The sequence below is a fragment of the Frieseomelitta varia genome, unplaced genomic scaffold (assembly GCF_011392965.1).
Source record: "Frieseomelitta varia isolate USP_RPSP 00005682 unplaced genomic scaffold, Fvar_1.2 scaffold_279, whole genome shotgun sequence".
In the NCBI taxonomy this organism is placed as follows: domain Eukaryota; kingdom Metazoa; phylum Arthropoda; class Insecta; order Hymenoptera; family Apidae; genus Frieseomelitta; species Frieseomelitta varia.
This window is the reverse complement of record NW_025110011.1, coordinates 134632-158799: the sequence shown is the minus strand read 5'-3', so window position 1 is coordinate 158799 and position 24168 is coordinate 134632. Positions and strand designations below refer to the sequence as shown.

General features: G+C 39.4%; 1 protein-coding gene across 1 annotated transcript in view; it reads left to right on the top strand.

The window, feature by feature from the left end:
• Positions 1-24168, top strand: part of LOC122529135 (octopamine receptor beta-2R-like) — an 87867-nt gene that overhangs the window by 35325 nt on the left and 28374 nt on the right. Inside the window, exon 2 of the mRNA XM_043654944.1 lies at positions 2067-2119. The gene's annotated coding sequence lies outside the window, so the exon portion shown is untranslated. The remainder of the gene's footprint in view (positions 1-2066; positions 2120-24168) is intronic.

Below are 24168 nucleotides of genomic sequence, written 5' to 3'. Positions count from 1 at the left end.
GCAATATTTCGGAATCGACGAAGTTATTCTTATTCTACAAATTAATTAGTATTAGCAATCGTCAAGAACTCCGTAAAGAATAGTGAATTGTACTCGAAATCTGGATAGATGAACTCGGTGAAATCCTGAAAATGTGATCGCTTTCAATAAAATCGCAATATTGAGAACGCACAGAATTGACAACTTTCGTTTGAAAAGTTTTACACAAGAGCTCACGTTTACTCGTTAACAGACACTCAAATTTTCGCTCTCTAACAATTTTTTCAACAGATCAAACAGAATTTTTTCGAAAGATCTTGATACGCATAATCCAGGTTTCTACTGAAGGTTATTGCATATAATTGTTCCTAATTACACGCTTTTGTCTCTCATCGTCCGTGGTTTTTTCTTTCTGCCTGGTAATGGCCACTTCTTCGACAATGAAAACTGAATTTTTGAACGTTCCATTCGCACCGCCGTTTTCGGCAATGTAGAGTTTTACACGAGCCGCGTTCCGTTATAATCAAATTCAGGGAGAACGTTTCTGTATTTCGAGAGAGAGAGAGAGAGAGAGAGAGAGAGAGAGAGAGAGAGGAGGGAACACACGCGGTTATAAAAGAGGACGCGTTCGGATAATAGCGCGCTCGTACAGCAGAGATAAAATCGCATTAGGACAATGGAAAGCGCGGATAATAAAGTTTCCACTCTGTACTTGGAAAAAGTTGCAGAGTAAACGAAAATCAATTTCCCCCGTGGGACGTGGAATCGCGGAACTTGTTACAGGCCCATTGTGCTCGATAATTTATGAGAGGAATTTTGAAAATCACGAGGAGAAAACACTGAAATGTGGTCTCAATGAAAGTTCCATGATTCGATGTGGCGACTGGAAAAATTTAAATTTAAAAACGATTTAAGATGGTCGTGCCAATATTTCAGATATTGGCGATGATGAACCTCCTCTCGATGTCAACGGGAATTTTTGTACACCGGTTGTTTCCAATCTTTTTGCAGTAATGGTGTTCGATGTTTCGGAACTCGGACTATCCCCACCACCGCATCGTTCTCCCCACTACGTTGAACTGATGCGGTGGAGGGGGTAGCGCTAGCGAGCAGGACCCGCGTTAACCGCCTCTGTTTTAGAAAATGAAATCTCGAACGCCTCTAACTTTAACAAAAAGAAAAAGAAAAAAAAGAAATTTAGTCCGTACGCTTTCACAAAAATTCAGGATTTCTAGATTCGCTTTCAACTTCCCACGCAGAAGTTTCGAAATGTCAAGCCGACGGATCTGGATTCTCAGCGATATTCTAATCATCTGTGAAAGAAATATTGGCAAACTTTGCCGACATTTTTGGCAGATGACCCGACCTCCTTCTACCCGGCAGAGTTATTAGAGAAACGTATTGTTCTATTTATTCGAAAATGTCGGTTCCGTGGGAACAGCTGCCGGAATACCGAGCGCAGCAATGACAAAAGGTACGCCGGATCGACGGAACGCGTAATAGATTCCTGTAATTAATTTGAACACCGTGTGTCGAGCACGGCGAATGCCAGACGGGCAATTAACAATGGCACAGTGTCGACTCGTCCATGATTGAAGAGCGATTCCCGACGTCGGAGTCGCGCGCGCGCATGTTTCCAGACGCGAGATGATTTTATTCAACGTGAACGTCCACGCAAAAAGTGAATTGAAACGGGAGTACGAAAAAATTTCGCTGTTTCTTTCGTGACGTTGCCTAATGGCCACGGTTTTTTGATCTTTCTCTCTTTCCCCCTTCCCCTCTCTTTTTTTTTTATTTCTCGGACTCGGACGAAGCGCACTCGAACGAATTAATTCTCGGGCCGATAATCACGCAGAGAATTTCGTAAAATAAACTGTTGTGACAGAGATTAGAGTTCTTCGTAATTTTGATTCTAATTTTTTTGCTTCTTTTCTTTGCACGTAGAGAACACTGTAGAAATTTCAAGAAGAGTCACTGAGAATTTTTAAAATATTCTTCAATTTTGTATAATGATATAACGTAGATTTTTTTTAAACGATTCATGCTTTTTGGTACACGATGTGCTAAATTATTTTCTGTATTTTCAGGTGCTTTGTGGACCGACCGACAGCGTGTGGATAACGAGTATTCTACAGTTCTAGTAAGTGTAATGATCTTGTCGAACGTTTCAAGTCGTCGAAATGTAAATACGTGCGTTAATTCTCGAAGATAATACATGTTTTTACGGTTTTTGTTCTATAAAAAAAGTTGACGCTATCTTTTGTTCATTTTTGAATATCTTCAGCCGCGCGGACGTAATTTCTATTATACGAGGCACGAAAAGTAAGGAGAGAATAACAAAAGGAGGAAAATGTATACACAGATAACGTAACCTCGACAGACAGGCATTATTCAGACGCGGAAAATGTATACGCGCAACTGTTATTCGAGCGTAGAGGTGTCTCTGCATAGAGAAGCGTGAATTATCTCGCAGAAATTACAACAATACGAATCTCGAGGCAGAAACTTGGGCGAAAAATTTGATTGAACAAAATTTCAAAAGACAGGGACGTTGGCAATTTTCAAAAATTCGATCGCTCAAAGGATAAATCATGCCCTGTTCAAAATTTGCCTGTATCACTTTATTCGAAATTGAATACGTAGCGAGGGAAATGAAATTTGGCAGCCTTCAACCTCTTATTAGTAATTTCTTTCGATGCCTTTTCGATGAAAAAGTGATTCTCAGAAATGATTTATAATGTAATATAATTCAATTTAATTTAATATAATTTAAAAATATAATTCAATTTAATATAATGTAATTATAAATTCGTTGAAATAACGAAATTTAGACAAAATCGGCAGAAACTCTCATCGCAAAACGGCAATTAAAAAATCAGTGATTAAACAGGGATTAAAAAAATGGGCGAAAGTGCAAAATCCAGGAGAGTTGACTGAATGAAAATGCCATTGAAGATCAATTCAAAATTCTCCATGAATAAATGCATAAACGTTCGTCCAACGACGACGAGACACGAATAATCAGAAATAAGGAATATCGTTGGATGTTTTGCAATTGAACAACGTTTATTTAAGTAATCTACCTTACAGAAATAATTAAACGAAACGGCAGAAAATAATTAAACAGAAACGTATCGGAATGAACGATACACGTGTTCGGGAATGTAATGTCTGTGTGATTTACGCGATTTAAAACCAACGATACAACACACGCATGATGCTGGCTGCCGTTTAGTCGTTTTATCAAAAACGGCGGCGTTTGAGGAATTATCGAAAACATGTTTTCGCCAGGAAGTTACAGGGAATTAACGTTCCGTTCTTCGCCCGTTCGCGAGCAGAATGTTATTAAATAATATCGTGCACGCGGGCGTTCATGCAACGTTGCGTGATTTAACGGAAGTATTAGTATACTTTGGGAATATGTTCGGGGGGAGGGCGCACGGTGTTATTGAATTCTGGGGAAATTAACGTGCCACGCCACGCCACGGCCTCAAAGGGTTAACGATCAACCGATTATTAAAACGTCGCGTCTGTGTTTTCAGGCATTAAGAAGTGTCAGCGAATAACTATCAATATTAGCTACTGACGAGCTCGCGTAATAATACCTAAATAAAGTGGAAACATGTTCCGATTAATTCGTATCTATCTTTTATTAATTTTTCAAATGAATTTATACTCATTCGAAACTTGTCAGAATTCAGTTGGTCGATCTAATTTTAATCTTCATTCCTTTGCAATTTCGATATCGATTAATATTCACGTAACAATCATTACCGTCATTATTATATTTATATCCAACACTCTTCATTTCATTAATTCGCATCTGTTATTAATTTCTCAAATAAATTTATATTTTATTCAAAACTTCTCACAATACGGTTAATCGAGCTAATTTATTTTCTCTTCTTTACGATTCATTTATCGATTAATATTTAGGTATGTAATTACACCTAAATATTTCGTCTTTTGAATTGATCTTCAATGGCATTTTCATTGTCAACTCTCCTGGATTTTGCACTTTCGCCCATGTTTTAATCCCTGTTTCACTCACTTGTTTAATTGCCATTTTGCGATGAGAGTTTCTGCCGATTTTCTCTAAATTTCGTTATTTCAATGAATTTAAATTACATTATATTAAATTAAATTATATTTTTAAATTATATTAAATTAAATTGAATTATATTTACATAAAGCACTCATTATTACAATAATTAAATACGAATCGCACTTTCACTTTCTGTAATTAACGCAACGATCGGTGACAACACTTTTTCATATTTTCACCTCACTATCCCGGTGATCGTATTTGCAACAATCGTTCGATGTAACAGAATCTTCTCACTCTTTCCTTCGTTATTTCTCGCTTTTCACATTACCTGCTCTAGCTATATCTAAAATTCAAATCTCTCGAATTCATTTCCTCTCGAAAATTTCTTTCAACATATTCGAGCATACATATATAAATATTCGTCGTGTTGAGCGGCAATGTCGTCTTTTGTCGTCTTCGAACGGATCGTCGTCCCGGTTCAAGTGGCGCGTACGCGTACGCGTATAAGAGAGTAGGTATTCCTCTCAAGTGAATAATGGCCAATCGAATAGTCATAGGTCATAATAAAACGAGCAGTCGCGGTCGGTCGTGGCGGTGTTAGCGCCTCTCTTTAGCACACGTCATTGCGCTCTCTTTAAACTTCGCCATTAACCGGCCATTTCGCGGTCGGCGAGCTTCATTTCAAATGGCACACTACCGCTGCTCGATGCGCTGTTTATTTGATAAAACGTCGGCGGTCGTTCGGAGGAGAGCCAACGAAAAACTCGATCAAACTCCCGACCGAGACAAGACCTACATACGTGTGTGTCTATCGATCCGATAAATCGTATCGTTTGTTTGTCTACCGTTGGTTTGATTACGAGTGTGTGTTTGGTTGTCTTGCTCGAAAGTGTTGCAAATCGACGATCATTTCGATAGAGATTCTCAGGTCTACATTCAAGTTTACATTTCGATCCTCTTTTTACCGAGAGCGATCCGTTTCGAGGGATTTTACCGACACGTCAAACTCTGTCAAACTTCGTCGAACAGAATATGACAATATCGCATAAGGATATCTACACTATCGTTCAGTAGTCTTAGGACACTTTTATTTTTAATGTTCAACGATTATCGTCTGTGATAACGTGACATATTAACAGAGTATAAGGTATGTTGCATAAAGTATGTTTGGCATAGTGTGGGACAAAAAAAACATCACTTCCTACTAAAATAAATCCGTAAATTTTTTTATTATATGCTTTTTTTTTTAATTTGCGAACACTCTGACAGTCAAAAAAAAAAAAAAAAATCATGCTTGAACTTGAATTTAATTTAAAATTTATAAAATTAGTTTTTTCTTACATTTCGATGTTTTATATAAAAGAAAAAGTAGGAAGAAACTTTCAGCTCACCCCATACTTATTGTGTTCAAGTACATTACATGTGCCGCAAACGCGATATCATATCGTATACTACGTATTATGCGCATAATTTATTGCTTATTAATAATTCATATCGTGTAGTTTGTGTTCTAGAAATTATATTTATTTTATACAACCTATAATTTATATTTCTCGTATGTTTGCTATTTTTATTACACAAGTACAGTAAATTTGGATCTTCAAGATCATCTTGAGTTTGAATTTTTACAATTTTAAAATCATCTAAAAAAAAAAAAAAAAAAGAAGGAACGAATTTACTACTTTCAGAGCAAAGGATTCGTGCTTTGAAATGAGGCCAAGTGGATCTTTCCTTACGAAGTTGCCTTATCAGTTCGAACTATCGATCATTTTTCATTGTCGTCGGTACAAATTGTGCTCTTCACCCATATTTAAATGATCGTGCAACGTTTCGCTGTGCAGACTTTCGAAACGATCGACGATGCCTTCGAATTTCAAATCGAGTTGCAAACGGCAAAATCGAGGATCTCTGTGCGGTCCGCGGCAGAACCAGGTTGAAAGTTAGTCTAATCGAGGGAGCTTAGCCGAGCCAGATAGAAGTTGCCAATGGCAGCAAATATCCGATGGATTGCATGCTCCTTTGACTAGTCTCAGCCAGAGCAGGAGATTTCGATCTTTCGAATTGAATTTTCCTTGTGCTCGACTGTAACGTTCGCAGAGAGAAAGAGAGGGACTGCGATTATCTCCCTGTCCCTTTGTCGACTAACTTGATTTGCCTGCATCCCCGGCGAACGATAACGTCTTCCTCCCTGACTCGCGTGATTCCGTGAGTAATTACCACTTCGTTTCTAAAATGGATCCATTGTCTGCCAAAAAGGCGAACGTCACTCTTATCTAGTGGCTAGTGGTTTCCCCAACTGTGACAGTTTGATTTATATCCAACTGGCTTTTATTTCAATTTCTTGGTACTTGATTCTCTATCTTTGACTATCCTTTTAGTGTCACGGGCTATTTATCAAAAAGAAGTGTAGTGGTTTACGTTCCAAATTGCAACATTCTCTCAGTTTTAAGTATACTTATTATATATATATTAAGTAAATGTAACCCAAGCAAAACAAATGATAAGTTTATTATTCCTTAACAGTTCCTATCCAGCGAAATACCTTCAATAGAAAAGGAAAGCGGCGAATATTATCGTATAACGTGTCCCGGTCACTCGTTATGGTCCGCAATCAGTTGCCAGTAGCGGTTAAGGGCGAATGGAAATGGCGCTCCGTTTTATTCACCCGGGAAGCGTTTCCGGCGAAACTACAGGCAACAAGGGATCGAAATGCATCGGCAAACAGTGAGATTTCTTAAGCGGGGGCTGGGACACGAGGCGAAACGATCGCGGGATTCCAAGGGAATCACAACAGGTGTTCACGAGTCGAGAACCGGTCGGTTTGCAATGCCTTCGAAATCAAGTCTCGAAGCTCGGATTTTCCCCTCCCTGCCGAGCGTTCACATGCAAATACCGTCCTTCCGATGGACGGATCGCGTGTAAACATCGCGCGAGCGGATTACCCGCGTGTTACCAGCCTGTCATCGCTGGATAATCGATTTTTCCCCTCGTCGCGTCCGAAGAGTCCGCGCCCTTTGACGATAGTCGACCTCCGCCGCGTCATCGCTCGTCCTCTCCTTCGGAATTCATCGACACTGGAAACCCTTCGGCCTCTCTTAATGGCCTTGTCCTAACGAGATTTCAAATAACCTGTCGTTTGTCGGTCGATCCATACTCGAGCGAGTAACGACCAAGTTTAACGAGAATAACAGCGGCATTGTTTCACAGACAGACTCGCGAAGCACGCGGGATTCGAAAGATTTCCATAAATTGCGGCGAATTTTGTAGGAGATGCGGTCCTCTGTCTCCCTACAGGGGACATTATACTTGTGCCATAAATTTAGCTAACAGTTCAGATTATGAAATTTTGTATAATTGCTGAGAATTATAACGAACGTAGGTACAGTGTTGTATGATATAATATAATCATCGAGATATAATATAATATAATATAATATAATATACTATACTATAATATAATATACTATGCTATACTATAATATAATATAATATAATATACTATACTATACTATAATATAATATAATAAATATACAATATATTATATATAATATAACGACGTGAAGTTAACGAAGAGGCAGTCGTGAGTTGACACACATTATCATTGTATTATAATTATCATTCGAATAATTCGGGATAATTCACACAAACTAAACTTCTATTTCTTATTGCTCCTCATGAAAGTTGAAGAAAATGTTTCAAGAGATTGATATTATATATCATTAAATTCTATATACTGTACTTGATGATTGTTTTAAACCAAGTCACACATTAAAGGATACAACAAAATTCCATGCTAAATTTAAAAATTTAAACAGAATGATCATCCAATACTATGTCGAAATGATACTTCACTCACTATTTAGTAAATAAATTGCTGGTAGACGATGCAGAAAATATTTTCGAGGGCAACATCTACCAAGCAACCATGTGGATTCTCAGAAATTTGAAAAAAAAAAAAAAAAGAAAAAGAAAAGGAAATGGTAAATTTAGGTCAATGCATGCGTTAGAAATTATTACGTATGTTTCGTTTGTATTTTTAAATTGCAAAATACTCCAATAACTGACGTTATTATTCTTCGTCTCTTGAGACTTAGAGTCTCATAACGAGAATAATAGCAGCAGTGCATCATTATCATTGTATCGAAAGATTTCCACAAATTACAAGGAATTTGAGAAAGAGAGAGGGAAAAAAAACACGATAAATTTAGATTAGTATACGTGCTGCAAGTGTTCGAAATTGTTAACATCTCGTTTGTATTCCCTAAGTAAGTCACTTTGACGTTATTATTCTTCGTCTCTTGAGAAGACTCAGACTCTCAATAATAGCATCTGTGTGTCATTATCATTGCTTCGAAGCACGTAGATTTCAAATGATTTCCACGAGTTGCAAGAAATTTGAGAAAAAAGACGGAAAAAATTATTATAACGTCTGTAATATATTTAAAGTACAAGCCACATTGTCGTTGGTTATTCTACCCTTCGTCTCTCAACACTTAGGTCACCAGATTCGAAAGTGTCCTTTTAAAAAAAAATCGTGCTCGCGATATTAATCCGTCGCGTATTTTCGCGTGGACGCGTGCACGGGTTCCCACAGGGCGAAACAACGACGCCAATCGATGAAAACGTTCGGCCGTAACGCAGGTGGAATTCTTAGCCTTATTACTGCCGGTCTCGTTGGCGAAATATGTGTCCTTGGCGTGGGAAAAAAAATTTAATACCGCGCTCGTCCACGGAGAATTTCATTGCGAGCCGAGGAGGAGGAGAAGGAAGAAACGGGGGAGGAAGTCACGAGACCAAGTCCACAGAGAGAGAGAGAGAGAGAGAGAGAGAGAGAGAGCTATATCCCCCGCCACGTGTATCTTTCGATTCGTTTCTATTTCCAACTTTATTTTATCGCTCCGCTCCGCTCGGAGTATCCTGCCGGGGCAATCATTTCATCGCGAGCTACACACGCGCGCGCGCGCGCTAATCTGTACGATAATTCCCCCGGAATACCCGAATTACCGCTTAGAATTTCGATTATGGCTCGGTCGTGTTAAATTCGCTTTAGACTTTGCGCCGATAAAATTGTTGTAAAATGTACGATCGCTCGTACATGAATTATAACTAAGGTGCTATACAAGGTTTGATTTCTGTAAGATTTCTTTGCCTTTTTAGACAGTGTTTTTTTTTTCAGAATTCCACACTTTTTTTCTACATTTCTATATTTTTTATTTTTTATTCCATATTCTATATTTTTTTCAGAAACGATCCAGAGATACTTTTTGATCCGGTTATATTAGAATATTTAGAATATATCGCTGTGCGAGTCATGATTGTACTATTTTCACGTGTTCTGACAATTTCGAAATGCTTGTCACAATATCAATCTGTGTGGATTGATTTAGTTTTACTTTCAAAAAAAAAAGCAACAAAAGTTAAAAGTGAAAACTTGTTATAATTAATAATAAAAGAATTTCTATACAATTCAAATATTTGATTATCTTTGGATGTCAAATTGTGTTCATTTCAATGCATACTGAAATTGATCCATGAACAAGAAAATGAAATGAGGAGATGGATAAATATAATCGTGCTAAACGTTAAGTAAAATGTACGTGTGAATGTTTCTTCACTTAATCTGTGTGTTGCATATTGTTATATATTTTTGTACGCTCCTCAGAAGAATCCACAGACGAATCTCTCTCTTTTTCTTCACTGCATATATACATACATATGTCTTGCGTGTCCGCAAGAAATTAGAAAAAAAGAAGAAATTACAAAAAAATATTTATAAAATATCTCGAAATAAATTCGTGCACGTTATGGTCTGCATTTTTCCTTTTTTTAAACAAAACACGTCGGAATGTTTACAATTGGCTGGCGTAGGGTAGGCCTGGCTTATCGTCGGATCGGAGTTTCTATAATAAGTGCAGAAGGTCAAGGTAGCACTTTTTATCGCTCTTATAGTCCGGTTTGTACAACATGCTACACTTATAGTCAGTCAATCGGCTATTTACAGAATTCTCGCGACTGATGAACGTATTGAAATATTCAGAAATTCCGTTGAGTTTAGCGTGTATGGATTCGAACATACGTTCGATGAAAAAAAACTTCGCCACTTTACCGCGCGGCTATCGTTTAAAACAATAAATCCACGCTGCTCTATCGTGTTTTCGTTCTAACATCGCGTGAATGAAAGCATAATTCGATTGGAAAATGTCCGAGCGACTATTCGATACAACAGCGTCGTCTCGATTTAGCCGTGCATTATAGTTTCGATCGTTTTTCAGAGCAGAGCCCCATTTCCTCTGCAAGCAACACGCCGAAATTACACTTTTAAATCGGATTTCGAGGGCTCGCGTGCACGAGCATCGATTCGTTGGCAATCGATATTCGGCGCAGTTGAGGGCGGAACGCCGATTGTTTCGCCGGCGAATTGATTTTCCGCGTTAACTGCTCCCCGACGAATCCTTTCCGATGATTCGATTCCAAGCGTCGGGGTATTGTTTCACCAAATTCACTTTTTGCACGATTAGAGCTTCAACCCTCCCCTCCTAGTTTTCCCTTTTCATCTTTTTCAGCCGAATAAATTAACGCGGCCGAATAAAATACCGCACCGATGCGAATGAAAATTAGTCGCGAGACTCGACTGTTGGGACGAAGGAGTTTCGAAGAAACGGAAATAAATCTGCAGTGTTTCGGCGTATGGATTTTAGGATCTTAAAATGAAACTAACCTAATAAATAAATAATAATAACAGGCATTTGTTATAAGTTCGAAGAAACGAAAAGAACGAAAATAATTGCGCAGTGTTTTGGAGTATACGGATCTCTATATAGGTTTATAGACTTTACAGTCTTGAAATAAACTAAACTAATAAATAAATAATAATAGGTATTATACTTAAACTAAACTAATAATATATTTATTACTAATTATAATTAATAATGTATTTATTACTATTTATAATTAATAATATATTTATTACTAATAAATAAATAATAATAGCGTGTAAAATGAAGAGCAAGCGACTGTGAACCGATGAGATATTTTGTAGCATTATAGAGTATGGATCACGCTAGATTTTTAGGATGTAAAATGAGTCGAGGCGAAAAGCAAGCGACTGTGAATCGATAAAATATTTTGTAGTATTTTGGAGTAGCAAATCTCGCTAGATTTTGGTGTGCGAAATGAATCGAGGCGAATAGCAAACGATAACAAATCAACAAAACACTTTGTAGTATTTTGGAGTGTGGCTAGATTTTAGGTGTGGATCACGCCAAATTTTAAAAAGTCAATCGAGACTTTTCTTATTATCAGATTCCAATTACAAGTGGTACTGTTGCGCACCCTCCACAAGAAATTGTTTCATTTATAAACAAAACTTGCCGCGTAAAGACAAGTTAAACTAGATAAATTTGGACAACGCTCCTAGAAAACGAAGAACGGAGACAACGAAAAGAAATCCGCGTACGATCAAGGTCGCAATAGTAACGTCGCAGTCATCGCAGGTCTCGTTCCTCGAAGTAAAAAGCCGCGACTAATCGCAACTTTTTATTCTCCTTTGTAAGAATCCAGAAGAGAAAAGAGATATAGTTAACGAGAGGAAACGAGCGCTCGCGTAATTCATTCGAATAATTGCCGCTATCTTCGGCGCGCACGTTCCTATGGGAACGGGCCACGATAACGTGTTGTAATAAAAAAAACCGACGGACCCGTCCCGATTAGAACCCTCGAAAGAAGCAATAACAATAAAATATTACGAAGATCGAGGGAAACGATCTCGTAAAGAAAGAGGATGCTGCTCAGTTTTCACGCCGGAACGCAAAATGGAACGGGTCGCGGCTCTTATCGTGCGATTTACGCACGAAACTTTCGAATCGCGTTCAAACCCCGGGAAGAGACCGAAGAAAGTCCGAGGAAAGAGAGGGACAAACGATGACGGAAAGGGAAATTTCACGGTGATAAAGTTAAGGCGGGTTAATGCCACGTTGGGGGCTCGTTTCCACGAAGAAAAATACGACGTCTAGGCAAGTTTGAATAATTTGAAAATTTTTCCATAATATTTCCAGCGTCCTGTAATATCTTAACGATCGTTGGGCTGCGGATGTTGATGCGTGGAGGAGGAAATTTATGCGACGAATAAATAAATTTGTACGTAGTTAAATGTATTTCTTTTCGTATTGCGACGATGTAGAAAATATTTTTCGCCTAATAACTGATAAGAATATTTTTTCTAAGGTTATATGAAAAACCTTGAAAAAAAAAAATATTCTTACCAGTTATTAATCTTTTGGATACCATTCACACCAGATAACAAGTATCTTTCACATCGTCACAATTCGAAAAAGATATTCAGATGGCCTCGCTTAAATGGACCACTCTGTATGTATAATACAATTTGTAAATAATACACAATTATATATAATTCGACGTTTATTCGAAAGCAGCAGTTCGATATCTCGTGTAGAATTGAATTGACTACCGTCTTTACTTCCGAGTATCATTTATAGTCTTCGAGTAGCACCCTTATTCCCTCTAGGGATCACCCAGTTTCTAAAAGCCTCGAGGATCCTCCGTGTCTGTCTTATGTTTTTCCTTCAATGTGAATTTCGTGTACTATCGATTATTACATAACATAAATTATATAATAATAACATATATATCAAATAGATATGTTTTGACGATGTGCGAAAATTACGTAGAATGTCGCCACTGGAACAATTCACTCAAATTCTATTTTTTCATAATTTTCTATTCGTAAACAGCAGAAGATATCGAATGAAAAGAACGAAAAAAAAAAAAGAAGAATGAAAGACTGCTTGAAACGAAGGAATATTACCTCTTGCTGGGCTTGCAAGTAATGGAATAGATTCCCGAGGCAACCGCGAAATAATTCGCCGAACGGAAAGTCTTAAAAGTTCCATTAGCCGTTTCGAGGGAGCATCTCCTCTCAAATTAATTTGGAAAGGAACTGTCTGTGGGAAAATTTTTCCCGACCACCGCCAGCAGTGGAAATCCACGAGAAGAACACACTGTTAACTTCTCGGAGTAGTTTGGTAGTTGAACAATGGAGACAATGGAGAGCCTACCCCAGAGAGTAATCTAATCGAGCTGTTACTTCGTCGAAGTGCTTCCGAGCTGCCATCTCGCGTTGCAGGATCATTGCCGCGCGGTGATTCAAAGTTCCTTTTTCCATTGGTCCCGAGCTATCGCGGACAATCGGTAAATGGAACTTGGTGTTCGATCCCATTGGAATGATGGCCGATCTCGATCGAATCGAATAATTAACACTAACTCTAAGAGCAATGCCCTCGTCGAACTTCGTTCATTTCTTTCACACTTTCACGATTAAATCTTTCGAATCTTCCATTTTATCGCGTCCACATTTGGGGTGATAATGAAGTTTTCATTGGATGATGATCTTACTTAAGGCAAGAAATATTTAGCAGAAAAGTGAGTTTTTAATAGTAAGTTATTTTCGAATTAAGCAAATTAAATTGTCAAATAATTTAGAATTTTTGAATTATCTGGAAGTAGTCATCATTACAGTTAGTTGTATATGTATATTGGGAAATATTGTGGGATTTGGGAGCCTTCGTTATAAATTTTCTAAATTTCTAGTCTGCATTCGAGGGATGCAGAAAAAAAGAATGTGTAAAAACTTTTAACTTGACAAGCTGACACTGAAACTTGACTTGAAAGAGAAGTCAAGAACCAGAGAGAAGAATGAAAAGCAAAAATATAATAAACAATATATGATACCTAAAGCAAAATTCGTGGGAATATCCTACTCAATTTGCGTTCAAAACGCGTTTGAATGTTTTCGAATGTTTCGAATTCTTAGAATAGACCTTGTTACTGTATCAATTTATATCGAAAATTCCGAAACGACGTGCCCCCACCTCGCAATTTCGACCATATTGACATTGTACGTGTATTACATGCGTAATGTGACATTGATATACGCATCAGTTGATCCCCGATAAAATCTAGATTCGCGTCTGGATCTATTGACATTTGTCACGTTTGGGTTAGGTAACTTATGGCAGCGACTGGCTCCCGCCTGCAATCGTGATCGATGATATTTGGCAGTTTGCATGGCTGTCACTCATACCATTTCAGATCAGTGTATTCCGAAGCTCTCGAATCTCTAACCCACGATATCCTACAAATTTGACAAAGTCGAACATGCGCTATATTTGTATCAACTGTTCGAACACATCCACAATCGTATTGTATTCTAACAGTTGACACAAACAGCGTACAACGGCGTTCGACTCTGTCAAATTTCGTCGATAGCAATTTCATTCACCTACAAAAGTTTCCGCAAGAGAAGGAGCACGAATGGACGAGGAATGTTTTCAATTTTAACGCGAGGATTTATCCCGATCTCCTCGAAGAAAAAAAAAAAGAGAAAAAAGGATTGACTAGATTCGCTGTAAATAGGACGCTGGCTAGCTGGCTAGTTTATTTCTGTTCTCCGTGGCTATAGAGTATTTTTTAATTGATCAGTTGACCTGTTAACCGGATGTAAACCAGATCCAGTGAATTCGGTACCAGTGAACTGGAACATGAGCGCACACACGATGGCATAATACACAGAGCGTATGTGTACGTCCGTTTCAACGCATCCTTGGAATTCCGAGCGTTATCACGAACGATAATTCCGTCGGACGAGCCGCGAGGCTCACGAGCTCATTGTCTTTTCGAAAGAAACAAGCCTCTGATACAAACGACAACAAGATTGAGGGACACACTCCCACGGAAAGTAAGAACCTAAATCTAACGTTAACCTTCAACCGAATTGCTAAACTCACCTACTATGAAACCGCTCGAGAGTTAATAATCCGTCAACTATCGACGTTATAATCACTTCACAATCAATTAACCACTTTACGTATCCGGCCAGTCGGTACAAGCGATCGCCATAAGCGAACAATTGTTTCAAACACGAACCAAAGTATCCTAAGTAGGTGGTCTCTCGTCGACGAAATTCTCATCCTCGCCTTTCATTGTCCCGGAAAGAAAGAAAAGATACTTGTTAAGCGCTTCGGAGAAGAGGGGAGGGAAAAGTCGGAGCAAGGCTGCATCGAAGTCGGAAGAACAATATCAGCGGTGAGTGGCACGACCGATGAAAATGGCGAAATCGAGGGGAAGTAATAAGTTTCCGAGGCTTCGGAGTTCGGTCGATCGATAGGAGGAGGTTTTGCCACCATCTCTTGTTGGGTGAAAGTTGGGCGAAGTTCGGCTACGTTATCGGTGCCGCTACGTAACGTTTCACCGCCGTTGGATCGATCCTCTCAAACTTTTATTGCGCCTTATCTTTGTTTAATCGTTAGCCTCGTCGAAGGAAGCGTGGGATTCCCCGCCGCGCGGAAAATTTCACGCCGCTCCGGTTGGCTGGTCGCTGCTTGCTCGCCCTCCTGTGGAAATCGATCGACAGGATCAACAGGTATGTCTTATTTGCCGGTTATATGTTTCAAATTCGAGTAACGTGCCACTGTTCTTGGTTTTGTCCATCGTCTTCTGTATTCTATAGTTTGGCCATTGTGAAGAACTTTGATCCTCGTGAAAAACGAGGAGGAGATTTGTGTTTGAAGGAGATTGTAAGAAATCTTTCAGAGGAAGATCTATAATGGTGATTCTTCGATCAAATTCACCAAAGCACGCGATCGAGGATTCTACGTCTTCGATTTTTATATTTTTCAACCCTTTTCAACTCTGAATTACTTCATACTTATGAAAAAAGAGAAAGGATGGCAATTGTTCAATCAAAAATTCAACTTTCCGATCGAGCTTTCAATCGTCTTGACGATATTTTGACCCTTTTTTTCAACTTCGAATTATTTCATCCTTACGAGAAATAAACAAAAAGAGGTCTGTGTTCTAAATTGCACAATCGCTAGAAATCTTCCCTCGAGGAAGGCTTGTACAGTAATTCTTCGATCAAAAATTTAATCATTCCTCGATCAAATTCCTCCAAAGCCTTCAATCGAGAATTCTACGTCTTCTGTTCATCTTTTCTTCTTCTCTTCTCAGAGAGAAAACGACAAAAAAAAAGAAATTATCCCAAACCCTCGTAAGACAATAAAGTTAGTAATAACCGTTCCAGTTCCAAGTAACCTTTGAAATAAATGAAATAATACAGAATAATACAGGGGAGAGTTGAGAGAGAGAGAGCCAAGAATGTTAAAGGATCTTTGAAGTAACGGCGAAGCGATCAATAATTCCGTTGGTTCTCTCGGCGAGCCAAACGTTTAATTTTCTCTCTCGAACGAGCGGATCGAAAAAGGATCGGTTGGCGAGAGAATCAATGATCAGGCGCAATAAATTTCGTGGTTCGGTTTCGCAAACTTGGCCCAAGATGAAATGCATTAAACAAAAGGAGGAAAGGGAAGTCGGAACAAACGTGAACCGAGGGAAGGAAATTCCGTGTATTTGGTTCAATAAACGAAGATGAAGACCGCTGTTGGATCACGAAGGGCGTTTGATTTCACGGAGGAATTAATTATAACGCGGTGAAACGTCTACATGTCCGATCGATGGGACTCCGATAATTTTTTTCCTCGTTATTTTCTTTCTTCTTTTTCTTTCTTCTTTTATATAAACATTTCTTTTGTAACGGAGCGGTAACATCGCGATTTTTTTTTCCATTTTCGTTCCAGCAAATTTGTGATTATTTTTCCCTCACGTAGGCAGTTAACCTCTTGCGATCTTCCCGTGGAGGACACGACTTTCCACGCAGAGTAAGTATAAAAAAATTTCCCGCTGGCTGAAGGACCGGACGAGAGAAAATCGAAGAGCCAGCTGAAACGATCGTCGATCTCCGAGGGGGAAAGATGGAAGAGACGAGATTCAAAAAAAGAAAGAAAGAAAGAAAGAAATTCGCCGGAGACGAATTAATAAGAAAAAAAAAAGAGAAAAAAAATACTCGACGGGGCCGGAGCTGATACGAAGCCGAGGCGAAAAGCGACCGTCGGGAGATGACGCGCGTGGAGAACGAGGTTTTCCGGTCTGACGATCCTTCCGGTGGCTTCTTGCGTAACCCGGCGACGGCGTTTGCTGGTCGTTGCAGCGTCTCAAGGTTCCCGCGTTGAATCCATTTCCTGACCAACGCATTCGCCGAGAGTATTACGCTGCCGGCAGTCATTAAGCCGACCGCGGACGCGTTTCAACGACACGGAAAGAAAAACGACGCGTCGTCCCCCTTGCTCTTTCTCTATCTCTCTCTCTCTATCTATCTCTCCTTCGTGGAAATTTTCCTAGACGCGCCTCTCTCCGCCATTTTCAAGTAGCATATTTTTCTTTGCATATTTCCCAGTCTCTCGAAGGTTCCGTGTACAGTCAGATCAATCGTTTGATCTCAACTGTTTCTTCGTTTTCACGACGAAAGTGGCTGAAAAGCTATCAATCTCTGTGTTCCGAGATTTTCGAGTTTTAAGAAACACGCAGAACTACCAAAGTGGTCAAATTTTTACAAAACTACAAACATTTTTTTATAAACGCGAAACAGTGTATTTTTGAAGGTTTAAACGATTCTTCGTAAAATGTGTGAATAAAATTTTTCTTTTTTACTTTATTGTCTCTGATGGAAATTTTATGCGTAATATTTAATATTAATCGTCGGTAGCTCTGGCGTTAAATATTTGTCCATTGTTGCAAGAAAATTTCGTCTCAACGACGGAACGATACTCATTTAAATGTTTAAATTCGACAGTACCAAGTACAAAAATTGTGGTGGCACTTGCATCACAATAAATTACGGCGCGAGAAGGAGAAATCATGCAACTGTAATTAATCGGCGGAATCATCATCGCCTGCCAGATGCTACGCTCTTCCGAACGTAAACACCAATTATCACTTCGTGCTTTGTACCCTGTTGTCTGCGCGCTCATTTACTTATAAATAGAAGTGAACCTATTTATGTGCGTGTGCGTCAATCGTACCGTGCAATTCGTTGGATTGCCATCATCGATTCCCAACGTGCGCGCACGTGATTTTATAACTTGCAATTAACTGGCAAACAAAGTATCCTTGTGAAAACAGATAGATAAGAATATTGCAAATAGTCGTCGGAATTGAAACATTAAATATTATAGTAAGGACTGAAGCCTGTGCACTGCACTAATCGTTATTTGCAGTGCTAGATTTCATAATTACACACGGGGATGGGCCTTCCCACCAGTTTTCTATTCAACAAAACGTCAAAATACAAGGAAAAACTGATTTTATTAATTTTAAATCAAATTTAAATTGAGATTTAAGAAAAAAAAAAAAAAAAAAAAGATAACCCTATATAAACGTGTAACCTATTTAAAGCCACGAAGGTTATTATTAAAACCTGTCGAATTCTTATTATTAACTTAAATGTCTGAGCCGTTGAGAAAATCTAAATCATTAACATCATCTCATTTTCGATTTTAGACACAGTCACAGTCCTGGAATCTTAGAGATACGCGTGAACGATCGAAAAAGAAAAACTCGTTTCATCGGTGGCAAAGAAGAAGAAGAAGAAGAAAAAAAAAAAAAGAACTAACGATCACGATGATTACGCGCGGTAAGCGGCGTTGTTCGTCGAAAGTTGCTGACGGACAGACGTATCCGTGTAACAAGGACGGGGTCGTCGGAGCCAGTCGATTTGTCGGCGCGTGAAAAAGTCCCCGGCGCCGGTCGGAAATCATCGGTAGCTCGATAGTTGGAGTGTGAGCCGCCGATGCACCGGAACGAGAGAGCCGGTGCAGCCACGGCCTTATGCACAGCTCGCGCGCATTAGATCGATCGCGGCCCTACAGAGGAAACTGCATTGCAGCTGGCTAGCCGCCGAAACGCGAGGTCTACAGCCCGAAATTTCCAATTTCGAATTGGGCGTCGATCGACGTCGTTTAATTGCCGGGCGGCGCTCGCGTCGAGCATCTGGACAAGAATTTTTTTTAATTTCTTTTTATTACGGCTGCTACATGTATGTAGGTAATCCGTGTGTAGGTACACTCTCGCGTGAAAGTTTCACGAACTGAACGGCTTACAGTTTCGACGAAACTTGGGCGTTTCGTGTAAATTACGAACTTTAATTTGCATTTTTCTTTTGTGCCTTCGACGGTTACGTTCTCGACGGTTGTGTTTTAAAGTGCGCGAACGCATTTTCTTTTTTTCTTAAATAAAAGCCATCGCAGATCGTCGTCCGTGTCCTCGGGATTATTCGAACGTAAAACTTAACAGAGGACTGGCACTGGCGTTTTGAAGTTAAATTGCATGCAACTGCTCCGTGAGAGAAACGAAATGAATAAATCAACGTCTGAGGATAAGTGCCAAGAAAGCAATGTATACGGAATGCAAGACAAAGGGACAGTTGAGAAAATACGGTGCACGAAGCTTGCTCGACAAACGTTTGCAAATTTACCTTGGTAAATTTCCGTCATCGTCAAATTGCAATTAACTGAGAGGAGAAAAGAGATTCGACGTCGTTAAAAGGTACACGCGTGTCAGAAAATCTTGAACGATCTCAAAGCTCTTGATAAGAAGAAAAGAAAAGAAAAACCGACAAATCCTCGGAAAGATTCTCAAATAATACTAATACATTTGTAAAAACATTCCCATAAACATTAAAAAATATTCGCAAGACAAAAAAGGAAGCGTTTATTTCCACAACGAAAAAAGTAAGAGAGTCTAGTTCTCGAGCTGAAATATTAGAGAGAGATAAAAAAAATGCCAGTTATTTGTTACGCGTGTGTATGTATCATTAACTTGGCAAGAAGAGAAAAAAAAAAAAAAAACGTATCCTCGACTTCGTCCTCGATTTGCTAACTAACGTTTGCTAGAAACACAAACGAAGCAGAAGAATGCTCAACATTGTTGAGAATTCACGCGGAGAAAGAAGGAAGATCCCTACTATTAGAAAACAAAAGATTCGAAAATAATCCGAAAGTATTCGCAACGAAGAAACGAGAGTAAGTAATACTTTCGTTCGGGAGTATGCGCGCTTGTTAAAAAGTGTTCGCGCAGTAAGAGTTTTTTCAGGATTATTAAAAATATTCACGAACCGTCGGGACGAGTCGTCAGCATACTCGCAAACGGGCAGCAGAGGGAGAAGCAATAATTTTAATCAACCTATCTCGAAGAAAAAGTTGCCACGCTCTGCGAAAGTAACTCCAGGGAAAATCGAACTTTCGCGGCGTTGCATTAAACTTCCCCGAAACTTCGGCCCGTGATGCAATCAAACGCCATGGCTGAATAAATAAAATGTTGGCTCTCTCTCTCGTTTCTTTTTTTTTCTTTTTGTCACGAAAAGCGCGTGCACGTCTCTCTCTTCCTTTCGAGTGAATCCAATAGCGAAGCCCCAGCCAGTCTCTGGAAAATTACCTCTTTCGATTACTCGTCCCTGGACTCTCAACGGGAAAGTCAACAAACTTCCACAATCCTGTTGCTCAGGAACGAAGCGGATTAATTCGATGTAACGAAGTTCGTTACCGGTTCCCTCGTTGATTAACGAGTCGTGTGCGAAAATATGGAGAAAAACCATGCCAAAAGAAACGCGAAAAGATAAAACGGGAGAGCGAATCAGCGATGTTGCGGATTATCTGTTGCGTTTCTAACAGGAGTACATCTGGTCGATTTACGATTTCTCTCTCTCTCTTTTCTAATTAGCAACGACAAAAGTTCTTTCTCCACTGGCCGGGAGAAAATGGTTTTTCAAACGCCAGTTAACTTTAATCGAAAGACAGTGACCGCGCGGAGCGTCAGGCAGGCCTAATTGAAAAATATGACGTGCTTGTTGCGACTCGCGGCGATCGGTAATTGAAATCTCGAGAAACGTCGAAGTCTAAATATATATTTTCAATGTCGATGGATTGAGCGAGAAGGGTAGGGAAAATCCATGACGCGTAGGAAGGTGATACGTTTTCAGGAAAAGAATTATCGTGTGATATTTTCGACACATTTCGTATTCTATTATTTTTAAATATGTATATACAGCTTTCTGGCGATCGCCTATCTATCTATCTATCATCTCACCTGCGATATTGCAATTTAAATTCCGTTTCATCTATGAGAAAAATACGATTTTCGTCTGTCGCGTGAATTATAAACAGCAGGCTGATTTGCGCATCGTACATTTGTCCAATTTCTTTTGTCATTGATGGTAGATATTCTCGAAAAATTCGAGATAGGAAATGAAGCTAGACCTTGAACTATAATTGTGTCTATTAATTAAACAGGCCGACGCGGCTGTTTGTCGAGGTTGCGGATTGTTTGAAACGTGGGTAGCACGACGAAAAGAAACTTTCGCGATTGTTTATCGCGAGTATTCATCTAATGACGAGCACCGAGCGAGCAGCAGCTGAAGTTTTACCGCTCCGAGTTCATAAGTTTTCCAATCAGCGAAACGTTTCGACTGACGACGGTCGTTCCCAAACAACTGCATTCGAACAAAGTCGCACGAAAAATTGATAGATTTCAACTCGATAGTCGCGAGCAAGTTTCCTTGTCGATTGTAGTCACGAACCGGAACGATACAGTAGACGTTCGTACGTAACAGTTTTAAATTTATTCTCTTTTCTTTCGTCGAATTCTCGGTACTGTCGAAAGTCCCCGACACTTGGAAATCTCGCAAGTTTCTCACGTTCAAACGACTGAATTTGTCGATTTTTGCAAATGAAATTTTCAAATTTCAAATATTCCGACCCTCTAAATTTCCAAGCTCTCGGATTTTGTTTTAGCTCCCGAAGTCTCCGCATTTTTCAACGTTTCAAGCTTCGAATATTCCAGCCATCGAAGCCTGCCGAACCTTCGACGTTTTAATCCTTGAAATTCCCGCGATTTTTTCAGTGAAAATTTCAACCGGTTGAATTTTTCGAAACGTGAAAACGTTTCCGAACCTAACCTCTACAATTCCTCGGCTCTTGAAATTTTCAAATGTTTCGCGTTCGGATCATCGAATTGGCAAATGTTCAAAATACGAAACAAACTCAGTCGAGCTCGGTTACAAGCTACAGAGGCTAGCTTCGACCGCGAGTTTTTCAAATGGCAAAATTTGCCAGTTTGTTCGCTAAGCCGAGAGTACAACAAGAGAGAAGAAAAAGAGAGAGAGAGAGAGAAAGAGACAGAGAGATCAGAATTCGTAAAGCAAGCTGAAGAATTGGCATTGTGGCTTCTTCGAGCCTAGGCTGCCTAGATACGGCCGATCGAAGGTCAGTGTCGCAATCGCACACGTTGCAGCAAGCTGCATTATTTACGGAAACTCTGGGACATTCTAAAAGCGAGTGTCGTGCTAGCCCTCAATTACGAAATTGCCGATTGCATCGGCCGAGAAAATAGACAACACCCGGCTCTTCCACGAATTTTCACTTCCACTCTACTTTCGAGTCCAACTGGCTTCTGCGCTTTAACAAACGCAGTTACGTCGACGATCGAGAGAGAGAGAGAGAAAGAAAAATACTTTCACCTCTTGATTAACGTTCATTTACCACGGTGGCACACACAGTGAATATTATGTATTACTTTACATAAAATTCACGTCGGGCGGAAAATATTCTTTATTTACATATAAAATTAACGTGACCTACGCACACATTTTTTTCTACCTCGCTTCAGGCCGCTCTATTGCACTTTCCACAAAGGGAGAGGAGTCTAACGCGATTACTCTCCGTTTCACATTTTAATATTTTCTCTCGCTCGTCATTGTTTCAAAGAAGTCAGATTCACGTCATAACTCCGGGCGGAGAAGGCGCTTTTATTCGCGGTATAACGTGACGGCGATTAAGCAAGCAGCCCTGCCGGGCAGGACTTTGTAAACCAGCGAGCGAAGAATTAATCGAAGTCTAATTAACCGTTTATTCCCAGCCCATTTAACACGAAACCGTAATGATGACTTTTTCCCCAGTTGCCAGCGGGCAAACCACCGCCACTTTCTACCTCGCGGTCGTTAATTTCGACCTCAGGAGGATTTAATTGCTGGCCACCGAGGTTATACCCTGGTCTCTGTGTAGCCTGGCGACACGAAACCGCGCAAATTGAAAGATTCGTATCGATAAGATTCTCTTCTCACGTCAGATCTTTTCTTTTTCTCTTTTTTTTTTTTTTTCGAATTGTTATGAACGAAAGATACGAAAGTGTCGAAAAGTCAAGAACTGGATTGCGAATTTTTATGCTGTTTCAGCAGTTTAGTTGCAACGTTATGAAATATTATCCACATTGAATATCTACAGAGAAAAGTCAAATTTCGCTGTACTTATATTTTCATAAATTTGCCAGATGGTTATAATTTTTTTTTATTCGCCCTCGGGAACAACGCGCCGAATCGCTGATCTAAGGATAGATAAATAACAGCGCGATGCGCAGCACTAATTAAGCGTCACTTAACGAACCTACTGTGTCACTGCCAATAGACCAGATGCTTGGTTCATTGTCACGGTTCAAGGTGCTGATCGTTGCATCAGCTATTAAATGGAAATCACGTTCTATGTCAGCATCTTCCTAGTCTATTTTTGGCTAATCAGTTCCTGATCATCAGTTGTTTTTCCATTGTTCGTTTATTTCAAGGAGGCGATCTATATATTAGTCGAGAGCGGATATAATATAGATAGTTATTTTACAACTCGTTCAATCTTCCTCGTCTCCTATAATTTTATAACGTTTCGTGTTTCGCGTTTTCGTTTCTGGAATTCACACTTTGGAACTTTGTTATAAACTCGCAGCTTTGAACTAATTGTAAGCTGATTTCAGTAATTTCAAATGAACAATACAACTCGATCTATTCTTCGTAACTGTGTAGTTCTATCATTTTGTCCTTCTGGAATTTGTCATCTAGATAGTAATCTATAAATTTGCAATTCTCTATCCTTGTATAAAAAAAAAAAAAAATCATTTCAATTTCGCGGAACGTTTAACTAACTCGCGCTTGCAAATCCCTTCTAACTTTCTAAATCCGCCCATGCTAAACTTCCTGCTCGACCTCACCCCGTTAATTTCCCAATCTAACTACTTTCTCACTTCCTTAACATCGGCAAACATCCGCCATAAATCAAGCAACTAACACTTTACAAAGAAACAACTCTAACTCCCAATTCCCTCGAACCACATCCCTTCTTCATCCTTCCCCGTTTAACCGTGCTACCTTATCTTCAGACCTATCGCGTTCCATTTCCAAATCTAAAGATAAATC